Raw genomic sequence first — 18,701 nt, 5'->3', positions numbered from 1 at the left:
TTAGGTCTGGTCATGTGATAGTGTTTGGAGTGGACCATATTTTGTCTTGCTGCATTCTGGTTTTGTGGAGGTGATAGAGAAGGCCTCTTAGGCTAAAATACTGTGGGCAAAAGTGAACTAAACATTCACAGACAACAACGAAGCTACTGCATGTGGGTGTGGCTATAATTACATCTGTCTCAACTTGACTTCATCACTCAACCTTTCATGTGTGTGTGTAGTTTAAATGTCAATGTTGTTCTTTAGTCATCAAAGTGTGAGTTGTTGATGACTCACCCATCCGTCCAGGAGCGAGTTCATTTCCGTCCAATGTTGCAAAAAGCCTGTCCTTTTTTAATTCCTCAGTAAGCACCACCATTGTAGGCGGCAGCGTGTCTGGATTATGAAATAACATTTCAGAAGAAACCACAAGCAGTACTAACCTATACCTTGTGTTGTCTTATTGAACACCACAGGTTGATGCTTCATAGTGTATGCATGGTGTGTGTGTGTGTGGCTGTGTGGGGTTTTTCTGCACAAGGAGGGATACTGATCATCTTTAACATGATAATTAGTAATTAATATGGAAAGTGTTTACTTAGCTCCCTAGCCTGGGAACTAGGTCAGCTGCATTCAAAATTTCCAAATGACCCACAGTGTTGATTAACTGTACTTTAAGGGAAACATTGGTTACATCGCGGTGTTTACACTGCAATACCTTTACAACGTGGGTATTACAAAGCAAGTCATTACAATGACTTGCGTTGGATGGCACTCTAAGATAAGGAATAGTATGATTTACTATTCCAGCAACTTCCCTACTGGAACTCGCTGGAGTTGGAATAGTAAATCATACTATTCCTAAGTCCAGCGCCCTCCAGCGCAAGTCGTAATGCCTGCGTTGTAAAGGTATCGCGGTGCAAACACGGCAATGTAACGTCGTATATTCGTACTTTAATTTTTCTTCCAGGCAAATACGGTAACATTATGCCTATTTACTAAAACAGATATATTCAATTCACTTAATTTGGTTTGCCTTGTTTACTTCCCTAAACATTTTGGCTCCAAGGAGGCCTGCAATCAGCACACCAGGGCCTTTTGAAATCTATGTGTGCCAGAAATGGATGTTTTTGTTTTGACAAGGGCCTGTCCTAACAGAAGCAAATATCAAAGCAGGGAGAGTCAAGTAAACATCCCTAGAAGCAAGCGAAAAAACATCACCTCATAACCAAAATGTTAGGACTGTGTTGATAAGAACAGTCATACTGTCATGGGTGAGCTAATTTGCTAATTTCCTTGATTTGGGGACTGTAGCCCCTGGACATGCCTCCTCAGCATTGCCATTCTCCTTAGCTGCAGATAGGAAATAAATGTAATTCTAAGTCCTGTCGATAGCGTACATTGCTGTCTGAAACTGGAGGCTGCTCCATATGTCCTTCCTTCTTTGTTGTGCACCACCTCAGCCCCCAGAGTTAAAAGGATAACACGGCTCGCGTAAATGTATAAGCCTCTGTCCTATGAAACGGTCATTTACAACTTAATGGACAAATATCACGGAGTTTCCTTTCTGCAGGACGCGACTCCAATTCGCCATGACTCTTGGTTCTGTCTCGTCAGTGTCACTGCACTTCTGCCCCCAGCATTAGTATACTTGGGCTTTGCCTGAATGATCAATTTCCCTGCCCTCTTTATCCTGTTTTTTTTTAGTTTAGTTTAGTTTTCATTTCTTCTGTCCATCGGTGGCTTATTATCTCACGTCTTTACTTCTTTTTTCTTCCTTTCTCATTTTTTAGTAACATTTGGTATTGGTACATGTATCGCAAACACCATTTGTATCTTACTATGGATTTATGATGGCCTTGCCTGCCATTGAATTTGCTGATAATTCTTTTTTGGTACTTAATTTGTGTCGATAAAATAATTGATCAACCAAAAAAGGATACACTTGTTGGACACTTGTTGGAAGTCAGTTTGATTTCAGAAAGCTCTAAAGACTAGACTTTTGCACGTAACCTTTGTTTAGGATCTCAGAAATGTGTCTATTCACCTAGTTCTGCTTTCATCTTGTTTGCAACATTCCAGGGTGAGATAGCCCGCATGCCCCTAAAAGATCCTTGGAATGAAACAAAAAAAGTTTGTTGGGGCAGTCATCGACGGCACCTCTGCAAGCTCTCAAACTTAAACAAACATATTTTTAAACACAGACCAGTTTCCTTATAGGAAACCATGCTGCATTTTTTAAAAAGAAGATTTCTTTATTTAAATGTATTCCCACACATTGCGCTCTGCTAAACCCAGCACGGCACTATCTCTTTGATGACATCCAGTTATAGTGAGACACAATTTCCAATCTACCTCATGAAAATTGATGAGGTATTCGAATTGCAACCCACTACAATTTGTAATTTTGTGAGCCTTCCTATTAGTACATCGGTCTGTTCTCAAAGTTCTACATTGGTTGCCACAATTCAGGTCGCAAATTGAGACCAGCATTTTGTGAACAGTTTGCTTAGTACATATAGCCCTGAGTTTTACACGAGAATTCAGAAGCACTGTGCTCACCTAGAACATAAAACCATGTATAAGATAGTTAAGAGGGAAGCAAAGAAACTTCAAAGTGAAAAGGACAAGCGCTGCACAAGAAACCGACCAGAGACTATAGCAACGTCATCTTCTCTCAAAAATCTGCATATTAGTGTCAAGAAATAGTCTCAGCTCAGAACAGTTCAAAACAGTTATTCCGAACAGTCACCGATATGGTAAACCCTAATGACACTTCTCTTTTCACTCTACCCAGAGTGTAGTTATGCAGCTAGTTATCATTTCAAATCCAGGACAAAATTTAAAGAAACTATTTGCATCTTAAAACTCACCAACTGCAGGTTTGGAAACATCCCAAAATACCATTTCTAGCCAGTGTTTCTAATGGCCTAAGGGTGATTTGGGGTGAGCTGATGGAGACTTCGATTCAGTTAGACCAATCCAGCCAAACTTTACGTACCAATAGCCAGACTATTTCCCACTTTATAATCAGAGCTAATAAATAGACTTCCTGGTAAGGGTTGCTTGACTCTCTTTCGTGAATAAGTCCAAATTCACCTGATGGAGCAGGATTTCGCGAAAGAAACCTGCTCAATTGAACACCCCTATAATACGTACTAACAATAAGATAGAGTTAGAGTTCGAAGAGATAAATGAAGAATACTATGAGAGGATGAAGAAGCTAGATGAAAGTGCCATAAAAGAAGAGAAAGAAAGTAAAATCTAGATAAATCGAAAGGTGGCACTCGTTATGGTAATTATTTATGATGGCTCCTAAAGCCATCAGAGGGGGGATTGATGGAGCAGGATTTCGCGAAAGAAACCTGCTCAATTGAACACCCCTATAATACATACTAACAATAAGTAGTGTTAGAATGATTATTGTGCACAATTACACTACATGTGGGAAGTTTGCTTTGCAAAATGCATGAACTAACCAAAATTAAAGCGTAAATAACTGGAAATGTAATAATCTTGTGTATAGAATGAATTAAGAAGGTATGCATGGCAAGGCCGCATGTGTATGTAGTAAAAAGCATGACGTGTATTGCTTTAGCCTACTAAATAATGCCGCTTTTCTGCTTATGCATTGCTATTACATAATCACATAATTAATAAATGTTTGTTTTCCCGTCTTTTAGTAATGGACAAGTCCTCCATTTTGTTAAATTAGCCTCACAAAGGGCTGGTGAAGTTGGGAGCAAGCAGGAACCATGTGACCACATGACTGAACTGCTGTGCAAAGCTGAAAAAATGTGACCTGGTGAAGGACAGAACATTGACATGCGGCCAACACCGGTGTCGTCGTGGGAACGGAACCCAAAGTTGTTGAATTTATTAAAATGTAAATACATTGTTACATGTGTTCTCATGAGAGAGAAGAGGTATTGATGACTATGTAAAAAAAAATGTTCAGAACAATGGTGTAGTCAAGAGTAGAATGATTTCACAGTGTGGTGACATCCCACCCCCAGAACTCAACCAATCCCTTAGCTAGAAATTGTGAACTTAGCAACTATTGTGGGACGGACATGTATTTTTAGGGTATAAGAATAGTTGCTTTAGGGGTGTGGTTTAGGTCACTTAGGCTGAAGGTGGTCGAGTGAGGGATGCGCCACTGATCTTTGGGTTGCAGAGGCCTAGCTGTTCCTGTCCTGTCCCTGTCCTGATTCTTGAGTCTTTGATCCCTGACTCTTGGTCTAGGGGTCCCCCACTGCTGCCTAGGCCTGGGTAGTAGTTTTCCCCTTAGAGATCCTTAGGGTTTGTATTTGATCTAAATAGCATTTGCAGAATTATTTTTTTTTGCAATCATATTTCTTGTCTCTGTTAGTTTAAATCGATATATTTTTACTTGTATCTAATGTCTCTTCATCTGTCCACTCTTTGCAACATATATTTGAAATGATAGTTCCATTATTGCTATGATTAGATTTGTTTGCTCTCTCTCTCATGAGGTTTCCAGTATTTGAATTTATGAAGTGATCGATATGAGCATTTATTATTACTAGTTAAAATGTATTAAATCTCACAGAGAGTCTGTGGTTATTTAGTCAGTTTTATTAATGAAATGTTTTCTTTAGAATTTCCATTGCCATCAACTCTTCAACTATTTGGTCCATCGACCAAGTAGATGAAAAGTCGATTATTATTTGTTCAGATATGCAAATATACAGTATGTTTAAGGTTTGTACCTGAATAACAAGAGTAAAATTGAGGCAAAGTTAATAAACCTGACCCCAGCGCATCAGGGATTTGGGTGAATGAGTATGGGCCAAAGTACGTGATTTATTGAATATTCATCCCATATCAATTTATTGGGTTCGCTCTGGACCAGTTTCTTGGCAGCAGAGGACGGTTTAATTATTGATTAGTTTGGTAATGGGTATTGAATATTGATTACATGTTTTAACATGAAGAGTTAGTGTCTTGTTCTATGTTGCCTAGAAGTACAGGTACAGAGTAGCCTGAGGAATCCCAGGAAGGAATTAGCCTGAAGTATGCAGAAGAAAAGTGTGGTAAAGAAATCACACTGCAGAAGTACTCTGCCTGTTGAAATAATACTGAAAAGCTAAGTAGGGCTTTCAGTGTTATAACTAGGGAAGATTGCTATGCAAATAGAGTGTCTGAGATGGCGAAGGGTCCACTTTTGAAACTCTGGCAGTAATTCTCGAGGAAGTAACAGGACACCATTTTAATGCAAAAAAGTCCTCTTGTGAAACTTCGGCTTTATCCCTAGAGGAGTAACAGGTCTTCCCAGAGCTTGTTAGAGTAGTGAGATAGCGCTGGTCATTATTATTACTTGCAATGTAAGGATCTCTTGGAAAGGTGAAGACTATCTCTTTATTTCTTTATTTAGCGGAGCAGACAAGGTAGCATTGTCTTTTACTTTGTTACGAACAGATTTTTGAATTAAGTAAAACTCTGAAAAATATTGTCGTAAGATTTTGTGAAGGAAGGGTCAGTAGAAGGAGTGATACTGACGTCACAAAAGTACAGCGCCGGTAATGGACAAAGCAGCGGGCGTGTATCGAGAGCAGATTGTAAAGGGAGGGTCAGTAGAAGGAGTAAAACTGACGTCACAAAAGTCCGCGCTGGCATTGTTCAGACAGCGGGTGTGTACAAAGCTCTGATTGGTTAGCTAGTGTGAGTCGCGTTGACACTGGATAAGACTGTAGTTACGTAGTGAGTTGTAATTGGTCGATTGGTGTGAGTCGCGCTGATATAGGACAGAATTTAGAAAATAGGGAAAGGAGAATTACGGAGAAGTTTTGTTATTTTGTCTGTTGAAAAATACTAATAGAAGAGTCTGAAGATGGGTTTGATAAAAACAATAAATAATTTCTTTCAGAAAGACAAACAAATTGTGACGAGAGAGGGAATTCCAATTCCACCTCCAAAAATGCCTGCCTCTTACATGATGATGAAACGAGGGTACCATACATGTGTTTGGTTAGAAAACTGGGTGAAATATACGAAGTATGATGGGATGTTAGCTTTTCCTGAGTTTGGTACATTCAACGTAAGAATTGTACAGAATTTGAGAGATAAGATGAACTTACTAGAGCCAAATCCAAGACTTACTCAATATGAAGCGATGGAAGAATGGAAAGTAGAAGCTGATGAGCGAGAAAAAGATCGAAGTGGTAGAAGATTCAGAGGTTTTATGCCTAGATATCCATTTGAGAGGCGAGAAGATCAAATGAAAAGATGGAGAAGAGCTGTAGTGACCGAGGGTTTATATCCAGTTTTGACAGCAGGGAATCAGATAGTTAATAAGTGTAAGGAGAAAAACGAAAATATAGAAATGACTGGAGAAGGTTTGGATGAATCTGATGCTGAATTATTAGAAGATATGATGACTAAAAGACCTCCGCCATATGAAGAAAATTCAGGGGAGGTGATTTCAAGTGCCCCACACATGGTAACTCCATTGACTCCCCAAGTTACCCAAATAGCAATGATAGTTCCAGAAAATGAAGTGAGTTTGTTAAATAAAGCCAGAATGGAACAGGTACAGAAAATAAATCAGCTAAATTTGAATGCAGAAACTTTGACGATGCCAGTGACAATTGGTCCTGTGGTTCTATTATTTGAAGAAAAATTGACTTTGCCAAAAGTGCACACATTGTCAGTTCCAAGAAGTAGTGTAAGGAGTGAAGTAGTGTCAGTAACAAATCAAAATAGACAATATGATCAAAATAACACACTGTTAGACCTACCAGTTGGTGACTTATTAACAGAAACCCAGAGGAGAAGCATTCATTTAGAGTTTTAGACCCAAGAAAAATAGGGCCAAAGTTTACTCCAATAGCAGGGAGTTCAGCCGGTCCCTCTCCAGAAGAATTAACTAATTGGATAAAAGAAATGACAAAGCCAAAAGCTCAACCACAGAGTTTCAATGTGAACCAATTGAAAGTAGATTTAGAGGAGATGATTATTGGAACAGTAAGTCCAGATAGACTAGGGACATATAGTGATGAAGAGTTATTGTTTTTGTGTAAAAGTATTACTTGGAGAGCAAAGAATTTTCATGAAAAACTATCGGAAGTTGCTAGTGAGTTTGGTGTAGATATAGAAAAGTCAAAAGTGTTGCAGAAATTGTACAGAACGGCATTTACTGACAAGGATTTAGAGAGTTTGAATACGTCAGGGAGGAGATTGCAGATAAAGGAATTAAGTAATATTTTGAAGAAATGGGGAACTGTGAAAAGATGGAGGAGTAAATGAATGAAAAAGAAAGAAGAGACTACTGGTAAAGGAACTTCCATATTTCCGTTGAAGGAAACTGAGCAAGTTGAAAGGGCATGTCCCAGGTGGTGGATATGTTCATGTACCTTTGACTAGACAGGATATATTGTCATTCACAAATGATTTTCCCAGATTACGAGAGAAGTCTGTTGAATGGTATAAACAAGTGGACAGATTTGTAAAAGTTTGAAAAGTGTTGTTGAAAGATTTAGATGGTCTTTTTCAAATAGTGGTTCCGTCTGATTTGTGAACAGAATGTAAAATTACTGTCGACTGTCCGAAAGATGAATATCCCAGGGATGCAAAAGCAGGTGCACCATCTGAAGAGGTGATGAACAACTACCATCAGGTTATTACTTTCTTGAAAGGAAAGGTTTTCTCTAAAGAAACGGATTGGGTTAAGATTGACAGGACAACCCGAGAGCCTAAAGAATCAGTTCATGCATATTATGAGAGATTGCTACAGGTGTTTAAGCAGTATAGAGGGTTTGAAAATATTGGAGATAAAGTTATGTGACATTTTGTGTATCAATTTGTATATGGATTGAAACCAGAGATTAGTGCAATGATACAGCAGTATATGCTCTGCTGGCAAAGTAAGTCAATAGATGAAGATTTGAGGTATGCAAAATACTGTAGTGATGATGTTGATTCAAGGCTTAAAAAGTTAAGGGAGAAAATGATGTGGGCACAAGTGAAGATGGCAGAACTGCAACAGGAAAATAGTAATGTGCAACAAAGTCAGAATCAGGTTGGTCAGGTAAACAGTGGAGGTAGGGGAAAATTTTAAATGAGTAAGGAAGAAGCTAAAAAGACATTTTCTTGTCATGCGTGCGGAAAGTTTGGACATTGGAAGAACGAGCGTAGACCTGGACAAAAGGGTAATGAAATAAATCAAAATTTAAATCCACAGATGCAGATTGAGGTGGTTGGGAATCAACAGCAGCAGCAGCAGCAGCAGGTAGTTACCCCACAGTTACAGGTGCCACAATCTCCTATACCCTGTAATGTGAATGCTCATATGCAGATGTACAGTGCAAGTTCTGAATTCCGAGGAGAAGAGCAGATTGGTAAGAATCCACTAGTTTCGCAGTATTTGGTGCATTGCAATGAGTGATTCGGATTAATACCAATGACGGTGCCTGAGGGGGGAGGAAGAGTGCGTACTTGGCGCATCTTTAGCGGTAGATCAGTCAGGTCCATTTGTTGATGGAAAGGTAGAAGGTAAAGATACTGGTGCTACCCGTTCTACTGTGAGAGCAACAGAAATTCCAAAACTACCCCTCTCGGGAGAAACTATCCAAGTTGTAGGCATTGCAAATAAACATATCAGAACTCCTGTCATAGCGCCGATAGAAGTTCACATTGGAAACTTCGAAGACATGCATCGGTTTGTGGTATGTGATACCAGTCAGGTTAATCTCCTGGGCAGAGATTTGTTGTGCAAAATGAATTGCACTATTTATTGTACACCGGATGGTGTTGCATTTATGACACCTGATGAGGATGTTGAATACAAAGTCATGATGGCCCAACGAGAGTCAGAAGTGAGTGAGTTATATTCACTGCTCACTGAGGAAGATTTGCCTGAAGAGTTAAAAAGTACAGTGAGATCAGATGTGTGGGATTTTTCAGGAAAAGAGATTGGGTTAATGAAAAATGTAGATCCAATTCAGATTACAGTAAAGGATGGTGCTGTATGTCCCAAAACCCACACAGTACAAAATGAGTCCAGAAGTGACACCTGTGATTAACTAAATGATTGAACAGGGGATTCTAAAAGAAATAATGAGCAGTCCCTGTTACTCACCCATTATTGGAATTAAAAAGCCTAATGGAAAACACTGATTTGTGTCAGGCATTTTTCTCCATTCCTTTGCACCCGGAAAGTCAATATTTATTTGCCTTCCGGTTCGGAAACTGTGTCTTAGTATGGTGCCGAGTTCCTCAAGGGTACACTGAGAGTCCTTCGATTTTAATCGGATCTTGAAAAAATGTTTGGAGACTTTGGTTATGCCTAGAATTTCTATTTTGGTTCAGTATATTGATGACCTACTGGTGGCATCAAAAACACGAGAAGCATGTGTATCAGACACAATTGCTTTACTGAATCATTTAGCAGAAGGAGGACATAAACTGTCACCATCCAAATTGCAATACTGTAGACAGAAAATTCAGTATTTAGGTCACAAGATTGAAAAAGGGTTCAGAAAGGTGACGCCAGAGAGAATCAGTGTGATCAAGAAAATGAATCCACCCAGAAATCAAAAAGAAGTGCAAATGTTCTTGGGAATGGTTGGATACTGCAGACAGAGGATCTGTGGTTTCTCATTGAGTGCAAAACCTCTACAGAGGTTGACACGAAAGGATGTGAAAGATCCAATTGTGTTTGACGAAGAGAGTATGGAATCTTTCTCCAGATTGCAAAACAGTCTTTGTCAAGCGACTGCTTTGGGAATGCCAGATTACTCAAAAGAATTTGCATTGTACTGTTGTGAGAGAGATGGATGTGCACTTGCAGTTTTAACTCAGAAACACGGAATGGCATGACGTCCAGTAGCATATTTTTCTGCTATCCTGGATTCAGTGACTGCAGCATTACCAGGCTGTTTAAAAGCAGTAGCCGCCACTTGTGTAAGTCTGGAACAAAGTGAAGCAATTGTGATGGGTTACCCAGTTAAGGTGTACGTACCGCATTCTGTGGAGATGCTTTTAATCCGCAATCGGACTCAACATTTGACCTCTAGTCGGCTGACTAAATATGAGAGAGTGATTCTAGGTGCTGAAAATGTGACGGTGGTGAGATGCTCTACTGTAAACCTTGCTACATTGTTACCAAATTCAAGATGTGTGGAGGTGAGAAAGGAAGCAGAACATGATTGTCTGGAAGTGACAGAACTCTGTACTAAGCCCCGTCCTGATATAGAGGATGAACCCTTGGAAGAATCAGATTGTGAACTGTTTGTGGATGGATCATGTTTGAGAGACGAAAAGGGTGTATTGTGGGCTGGTTATGCTGTCTGCACCGTCTCAGGAGCACTAGAAGCATCCTGTTTGAAGGGGTAAACTCCGCTCAAGTCGCAGAGTTAATTGCTCTGACTAGAGCATGCATATTGGCAAAAGGTCTAAAAGTAACAATCTACACCGACAGTCAGTACAGATTTGGAGTCGTACATGACTTTGGTCAGCTATGGATGCAAAGAGGATTTCTAACTTCCTCAGGTTCCCCAATTCGGAATGGAAAAACTGAAAAGGAATTTTTCGATGCTTTGCAGTTGCCAAAAAGAATTGCAGTTGTAAAATGTGCTGCACATCAGTCAGGAGATGATGATGTGACAAAGGGCAACAGATGCGAGTTTCTGTACACAAAATACGATGGCCCTAAACAGATCAATTGAAAGAGGAAATACCGAATGCCACCTTATGCCCACAACCACATTTGAGACTTGGGATGAAATAAGGCAAATGAAGGAAGAGGCCAGTGATAAGGAGAAAGAAGAGTGGAGTAGAACAGGTTGTAGGAAAAATGCAGAAGATGAGGTATTGGTTTATTATGATGGAAGACCAGTATTACCAGATTCTTTACTTTCTCACATGGCCAGGATGTACCATGGGCTGACACATGTTGGAACAGACGCAATGGTTAGACTGTTCAAGCAGACATGGTATAATCCAAAGTTCAGGGTCATCGCAGAAAGTTTATGTCAAAGGTATGCCATATGCCAAAAACAAAACCCAGGAAGAAAGACAGTTGTAAGTTGGGGTGTAATTGGGAAAACAGGAGGTCCTTTCACTAGGCTTCAGTTTGACTTTATTGAGTTACCACCATGTAACAGGCTGAAGTACGTCCTTGTCATTGTCTGTTTTTTTCTCGCTGGGTAGAGGCCTATCCAACGAGAAGTAATGATAGCCTTACTGTGGCTAAGCTGTTGTTGAGAGAACTGATCCCTAGATTTGGTTTTCAAGTCACTTTGGAATCAGATAGAGGATTGCACTTCAATAATGAAATAATTCGGATGATTTGTGCAGCATCACAAATTGAACAGAAGCAGCATTGTGCCTATCGACCAGAGGTATCTGGTATTGTTGAGCAGATAAATGGCACAATAAAATCAAGATTAGGGAAGGTATGTCATCCACAACACTGAAATGGCCTGACGCTTTACTCCTTGTATTGATGAGTCTTAGAAGTATTCCTAACAAAAAGACTGGATTAAGCCCCCATGAAGTGTTAATGGGAAGAGCCATGAGACAAGCATACATACCTGCGAACAAACTGATGATTATGTCTGATGATTATTGCAAAGGACTGACTGATCTGGTACATTCTGTGTCTCGCCAGGTTGGAGGAGATGCTACATCGACACAGCGGAAGCAAGCACATGATTTAAATCCTGGTGAGTGAGTACTAGTCAAGAAGCACATGAGGAAAATGTGCCTAGAACCCCGTTGGAGCGGCCCTTACCAGATCATATTGGTGACGACCACAGCAGTGAAGTGTTTTGGCTTACCAAACTGGATACATGCAAGACATAGCCGCCTAATCCCAAGTCCAATTGAAAGATCTGAAGAACAGCTACTGGTAAATCAAAATCAAGAACCAGCAGCTGAAGTGTGCGAAGCTGAAGAGTCTGGAGTGACGGATTCTGATGAACATTTGAATGATGAACAGCCAAGCACAAGTCAAGTAAATTGGACACCAGATACTGGGATAGAAAAGACTGCTGTTGAGTAAGAAGAATGTGAGGTTGCCATTGAGCCAGAGGAAAGTGAAATAGCTGTCGAGACAGAAGAAAAAGAAACAGCTGATGGAACAGAAGCAGGACCAGAGGAAGGTGATGTCACAAAAGAGCTAGAAGAAGGTGAACTCACTGATAAATCAGAAAAGAGTGTAGAATCTACAGAAACATAAATTCAAGAAAATAGAGAAAAACAGATAGAAAGAAGATTAAATAAAAGAAATGGTGAACAAAACACAGAAGGTGAAAGTGTAGTACAGAAAAAGAGACCTAGAAAAGGAGACAATTGGCCAAGTGGAGCAGGAAGACTAAAGTATAAAATAGTAAGGAGAAAATTGAGGAAAGGACCAGAGCAAAGTAACGAAGTCTCAAGCCAAACGGAGCAAGAAAACACAAGAATAAAAACAACACAAAAATCAAAAAGAGCAAGAATTCCAAGTAGAAAGTACAAAGCTCCAGAATGGACCTACATCATACTTGAAGAATTTGAAAATGTAGGTTTAAACGAAGAACACAACAGTATTAATATTGAAAAGGAAGATGAGAACAAACTGAGACCACCTTAAAAGGAACTGAAAAGGGATTAAGGTGAAAATTTGTCAGATGAATTTGAATCAAAGACTCAAGAGAGACCAAAAGGACTGAAAATAAAAGAAAGGGGCGAAGAAGAAAGTCATTAAGTGTAGGATTACACAAAATCAATTTTTAGAATTTTTATTTTAGAATAGAGTTCATATAGATTTGTTCCCGATTTTTAGATTGTAGACTAAGAGATTGTTAGATTTTTGTATTTTTGTAGAATATCAAAATGGCAGAAACAGAAGTGACTGAACAACCAAAATCTAGCCTAAAACATAGATGTATTAAAACCTGCTTATGTAGTGTTTTTCTATTAACAATTATATAGGTCCTGTTAATTGTTGTCATACACACTTTTAACGTGAATAACGTTGGAAATAATACTAATGATGTGTCAAATGAAGGAACGAGAGATGTTTCTAAACAACCTGTGAATACTAATAAAGAACAATTGGATGTAAACATTCTCCATCATGACAAATCAATTATTGATTTTTTGTTAAATGTTTTTACCAAGTTGTTGTATGAATATACCAATACTATGAATGTGAGTGATAGTTATGTCTGCATGAAATTACCTCCGTCAGTCTCAGAAGTTATAACATATCATCACCTTTCACTAGCATATGGTGTGTCATGTAGTGTCCTTAGTAGTCTATTTTTCATGACAGGTAAGCTGGAGTATCACTATACTGATATAGATTTAGTATTTTTAGAAGTACCAATTGTAAGGGAATTAAATAAAGTAGTAAGTGGTACAAATTCTTCCATATCACTCAAATATTAGATGTAGAACATGCCTACAAAAATAACCGAACATGTGGCTTACATATTGAAGAAAAGGTTTTCTTGGACATGGTAGAACATAGAAAAGTAAGTTTCCAGAAGGAAGCTGATGAACAAACATCACAGGTACCACCTTGGGCATTTAGAGAAAGAAATTATGAGAAGGGTGAGAAATATGCTGGTATGTCCCTGGACTGGTCACAGAAAGGGAAACAATTTTTATTTAGATCAAGGACTAACTCTAATAATTATTTCATTGGCACTAGTGAATGTGAGCATACTTTCCAAATTACTGGAGGATGGGGATTAAAGGGTGGAATGGATCCTGTTTTCCTTGGAATATATTATGTGGGTGGCAAGAAAGCCTATAATAGGTTACCTGCACATTGGTACGAGAGCTGTTATTTTGGGAATGTTTTTCCAAAAATGTATCATGTAGACCGTGAAGACAATTGTGTCAATAAAATAATACGTGGTAAGACAGCAAGTTTTTTGGAAATAGTGGGTGATATCTTTGGTGCACTGATACCCTCAGTTGGAGTTGTTTTAAATTCACACAAAATTCAAAAATTGTCCACAGTGGTTGACCGTTTATCAACAGATACTGCTGGTGGTTTCTTGATGATTGATACCGAAATGGTGGCAATCAGATCAATGGTTTTGCAAAATCGACTTGCCCTTGATATTCTTTTGGCAAAGAGGGTGGAGTCTGTGGCATGTTGAGAATTCAACACTGTTGTACTTATATCCCAGATAAAAGTAAAGGGATAGAAGGATATATTCGAAATATTACAAAATTACATAATGATTTAACCCAACTGGAGGATGGCGGTCTTTGGGAGAAACTTGGCAAGAGTTTCTCTGCGGTAAGTAAGTGGTTTTCTACTTTTGGAAGTAGTTTAATAGGGAAAATAATAATGCCAATACTTTCAATAGTAATAGTAGCTCTAGTAATATTAACAGCATATAGGTGTTGTAAATGCATAGGAGAAAGACAAAATGCAACAGACAAAAAGAATAAAAGAAAAGGAATAAAAAGAAAGAGAGAGGAGATAGAGCTAGAGTTAGAAGAGATAAATGAAGAATACTATAAGAGGATGAAAAAGCTAGATGAAAGTGCCATAAAAGAAGAGAAAGAAAGTAAAATCTAGATAAATCGAAAGGTGGCCTTCGTTATGGTAATTATTTATGATGGCTCCTAAAGCCATCAGAGGGGGGATTGATGGTGCAGGATTTCGCGAAAAAAACCTGCTCAATTGAACACCCCTATAATACGTACTATCAATAAGTAGTGTTAGAATGATTATTGTGCACAATTACACTACATGTGGGAAGTTTGCTTTGCAAAATGAATGAACTAACTAAAATTAAAGCGTAAATAACTGGAAATGTAATAATCTTGTGTATAGAATGAAGTAAGAAGGTTTGCATGGCAAGGCCGCATGCGTATGTAGTAAAAAGCATGACGTGTATTGCTTTATCCTAATAAATAATGTCGCTTTTCTGTTTATGCATTGCTAGGCTAACCATTAACATGAAGTAGAATTTAGGTGGGTGGTAAACAGTGAAAATACATTATAACATAATTTATAAATGTTTGTTTTCCGTTCTTTTAGTAATGGACGAGTCCTCCATTTTGTTAAATAAGCCTCACAAAGGGCGGGTGAAGTTGGGAGCGAGCGGGAACCATGTGCCCACATGACTGAACTGCTGTGCAAAGCTGAAAACAACGTGACCTGGTGAAGGACAGAACATTGACAAGTGGCCAACGCCAGTGTCATCGTGGGAACGGAACCCAAAGTTGTTGATTTTATCAAAATGTACAATAAATTCTTACATGTGTACTCATGAGAGAGAAGAGGTATTGATGACTATGTAAACAAAATGTTTAGAACAATGGTGTAGTCAAGAGTAGAATGATTTCACTGTGGGGTGACATCCCACCCCCAGAACTCAACCAATCCCTTAGCTAGAAATTGTGAACTTAGCAACTTTTGTGAGACGGACATGTATTTTTAGGGTAGAGGAATAGGTGCTTTAGGGGTGTGGGTTAGGTCGCTTAGGCTGAAGGTGTTCGAGTGAGGGATGCGCCGCTGATCGTCGGGTTGCAGAGAGGCCTTGCTTTTCCTGTCCTGTCCCTGTCCTGATTCTTGAGTCTTTGATCCCTGACTCTTGGTCTAGGGGTCCCCCACTACTACGTAGGCCTGGGTGGTAGTTTTCCCCTTATAGATCCTTTGGGTTTGTATTTGCTCTAAATAGCATTTGGAGATTTTTTATTTCTGCAATCGTATTTCTTGTCTCTGTACCTTCTGTCTCTTCATCTATCCCTCCGAATTGTTAGTTTAAATCAATCTATTTTTACTTGTATCTAATGTCTCTTCATCTGCCCACTCTTTGCAATGTATATTTGAAATGATAGTTCCGTTATTCCTATGAATAGATTTTTTTGCTCTCTCTCTCATGAGGTTTCCAGTATTTGAATTTATGAAGTGATCGATATGAGCATTTATTATTACTAGATAAAATTGAATAAATCTCACAGAGAATCTGTGGTTATTTAGTCAGTTTTATTAATTAAATGTTTTCTTTAGAATTTCCAATGCCATCAACTCTTCAACTAATTGCTCCATCGACCAAGTAGATGAAAAGCCGATTATTATTTGTTCAGATACACAAATATACAGTATGTTTAAAGTTTGTACCTGAATAACAATAGTAAAATTGAGGCAAAGTTAATAAAGTTAAAGCGCATCAGGGATTTGGGTGAATGAGTATGGGCCAAAGTACGTGATTTATTGAATATTTATCCCTGATCAATTTATTGGGTTCGCGCTGGATCACACCTAATTGGTCAAGAAGCCTTGCTGCGTCTGACCCAGCCATCAGATCACAGGCCAACAGCATAACTATATAGGCACATCGAGACAACCAGCAAAGGGAGGAAGACATATAAATGTTTTAAGGTTCCGCAATAGAAACAATCATCAGCAAAGCAAATAGGTCTAGATATTTGCTTGATAAAATTGCTTCTTCAATGATCAGCACACTCGTTTAATTGAGTGGATAAATGAGTGAATGTGAGAATTCATAAGTGCATTAGTAACCACCATTATGTCATTGATGTTCACATTGTGCGCATACATGGTAGTTGCTATCCCTATTATCTGCACATTCAACAACGCATGCATGCAAAGAAGGAAGTGTAGCTCATGGAAAACACTCAGTGAGTGCAAACGACCAAGACATTAACTTCCTATAACAAACATGTGCATACATAATTGCCAGTGGCACTCCTGTCTAAATTTAACTCATGACACTTCCTTCCATCGCAGGCTTATTATGTATTTTATTACATTATACTTTTTTTATCTTAAAATGGCACTTTCTATGCCCTTATGGCTTTTAAGAATGGCAAAAAGAATCACGGTTGAAGACCTAACTGTAAGAAAATGCCTCTTTTCTTATGATCTGCCCGAGTTTTCCGAATGTTGCTGCTAGTTTTCCGACTCTGAAAGTGCACTGAGGCCTTCTGATCAGACCTCAGTGCCAGTGCACTGACCATAAAGTGTATGTCAATTTGGCTGTACCCAATTGAAAATGCCTAATTTACCTGTAAGTCCCTACTATATGGTACCCTGGTAACCATGGCATGTAAGTTAGAGTGCTACTCCAGGGATTTAAACATTGATTGTGCCACACTAGGGGGTCCCCCATGTAAAATGAGCCCCCTCAGTCCGCCACTGCAGACTGGTAGAGCAGTCCTGCACTGCTATCCTGACTTTGCCATTGAAATCAATGGCAAAGTCACTACTTTTACTGTACATCTGTGTAAGTCACCCCTCTGGCAGACCTACTGAGTCTTAAGGCAGGGTGCAACATATGACATGGGCATTGGGCAGGACATGCATTTTACATGTCCTGACAACAAACACGTTAAACCAACATTTTTACTGTGGAAAGACTTGGTTGCTCAATTGGCAAGTACAGGATTCAGCTGCGTTAACTACTTAACAGTGCACCCAAAGTGGGCACACAAAAGAATCAAACAACTTATTTTATTATGCTCGACTTGTATCTCAAGTCGAAACTAATGTAAATTGCTGTAGTGTGCAGCTTTTACAAAGCCTTTAAAACTCCTGTGCCTTCCTGGCCACACATGGAGCCTGTTCCACGAGACAGCTTTCTGCCCTCCTGGAGAGACGTGCCAATGACTCTCAGGAAGGAGGACAATTAGGGATTGCAGTCCAGGGAGGTGTTACCTCTGCTTTTCAGGAAGCCACTTAGGTGTAAGCCCCAAAAGGCAGGCTTCAAAGGTAAATCCCCCTTTGAAGGGCAGATATGCCACATTAGGGAAGCACAACACAATACCCTTTCAAAACAACAAAGATCTCCAACACAACATATCCAAGGACAACACAACTACAAAACACACCTGCATTGTTGTGTTGTTATGTGGTTGCTTTCTATTGTTGTATTGTCTGTTGTGTGGTGTTACTGTTAGGGTTTTGCTTTTGGACTGTTGTTTGCGATAGTGTGCTGTTATTGTGCTGAGATGTTTTGCTGGTATGTTGTCTTGCTGTTATGTTGTATTGTTGTTGGATATTATGTTGGTGTGAATTAGTGTTGTGTTGCATCTTGCATTGTGATCTTGTTCAAATGGTTGTGTATTTATGTTAGTAGTGTTGAGTTCCTACTATGAGGTGTGTTTATGCTGTTATTGTTATGTATTGTCTATTGTTATGTTTGACATGTTGGAATGTTCATCTATTGTCATTGTGTTGTGTGTGTTGCTGTTCCCTTGTGTGTGTTCTGTCATTGTTTTATAGATGTTTTTTTGGGTGGTGAGATGTGGTGGCTATGTGCAGTGGTATGAGGTGGATGTACAGTGTTGTGGGAGTAAAGTGGTGGTGTGGTGAGCATGTTGTGGTAGGATGGTGGGAGTTAGGAAGACACTTTCAGATGATAGTCTACACATGTTTGCGATAATTGTTGTATTATTATGGGTTTTGAGGTTTTGTTGTGCAGTCATTATAGTTTTGTGTGTTGCCATTTTCTTGAGTTGTGTGTTGTTACATGATTGTTGTTATGCTGTCATTGTGATGTATTGTAAGTTGTACGAGTGTTACATTGTCCTGTTCATGTGTTTGAGTTTTGCATTTTGTTGTGCAATTGCTTTTGTTTTTTTGGCCTGCTTGTTGTCTAGTGTCTAGTTTCATTATTATGTAGATGTTGTTCTGGCTGTTGTACTGGTTGTGTTATTGGGGTATTGTGCTATTTTAAGAGAGTATGTTGTTGAGTTTTGCCATTGCTGTACCTCAACTGTAATTC

The 18,701-nt window shown here is 39.1% G+C and overlaps 1 protein-coding gene across 1 annotated transcript in view; it reads right to left on the bottom strand.

The window, feature by feature from the left end:
• SLC28A3 (solute carrier family 28 member 3) overlaps nucleotides 1-18,701 on the bottom strand; it is a 312,588-nt gene that overhangs the window by 187,654 nt on the left and 106,233 nt on the right. The gene's annotated exons all lie outside the window — the stretch shown is intronic.

The sequence above is a fragment of the Triturus cristatus genome, chromosome 2_1 (genome assembly GCF_964204655.1).
Source record: "Triturus cristatus chromosome 2_1, aTriCri1.1, whole genome shotgun sequence".
In the NCBI taxonomy this organism is placed as follows: Eukaryota; Metazoa; Chordata; class Amphibia; order Caudata; family Salamandridae; genus Triturus; species Triturus cristatus.
The sequence above is the reverse complement of the archived record's forward strand: the minus strand, read 5'-3'. Positions and strand labels throughout refer to the sequence as shown.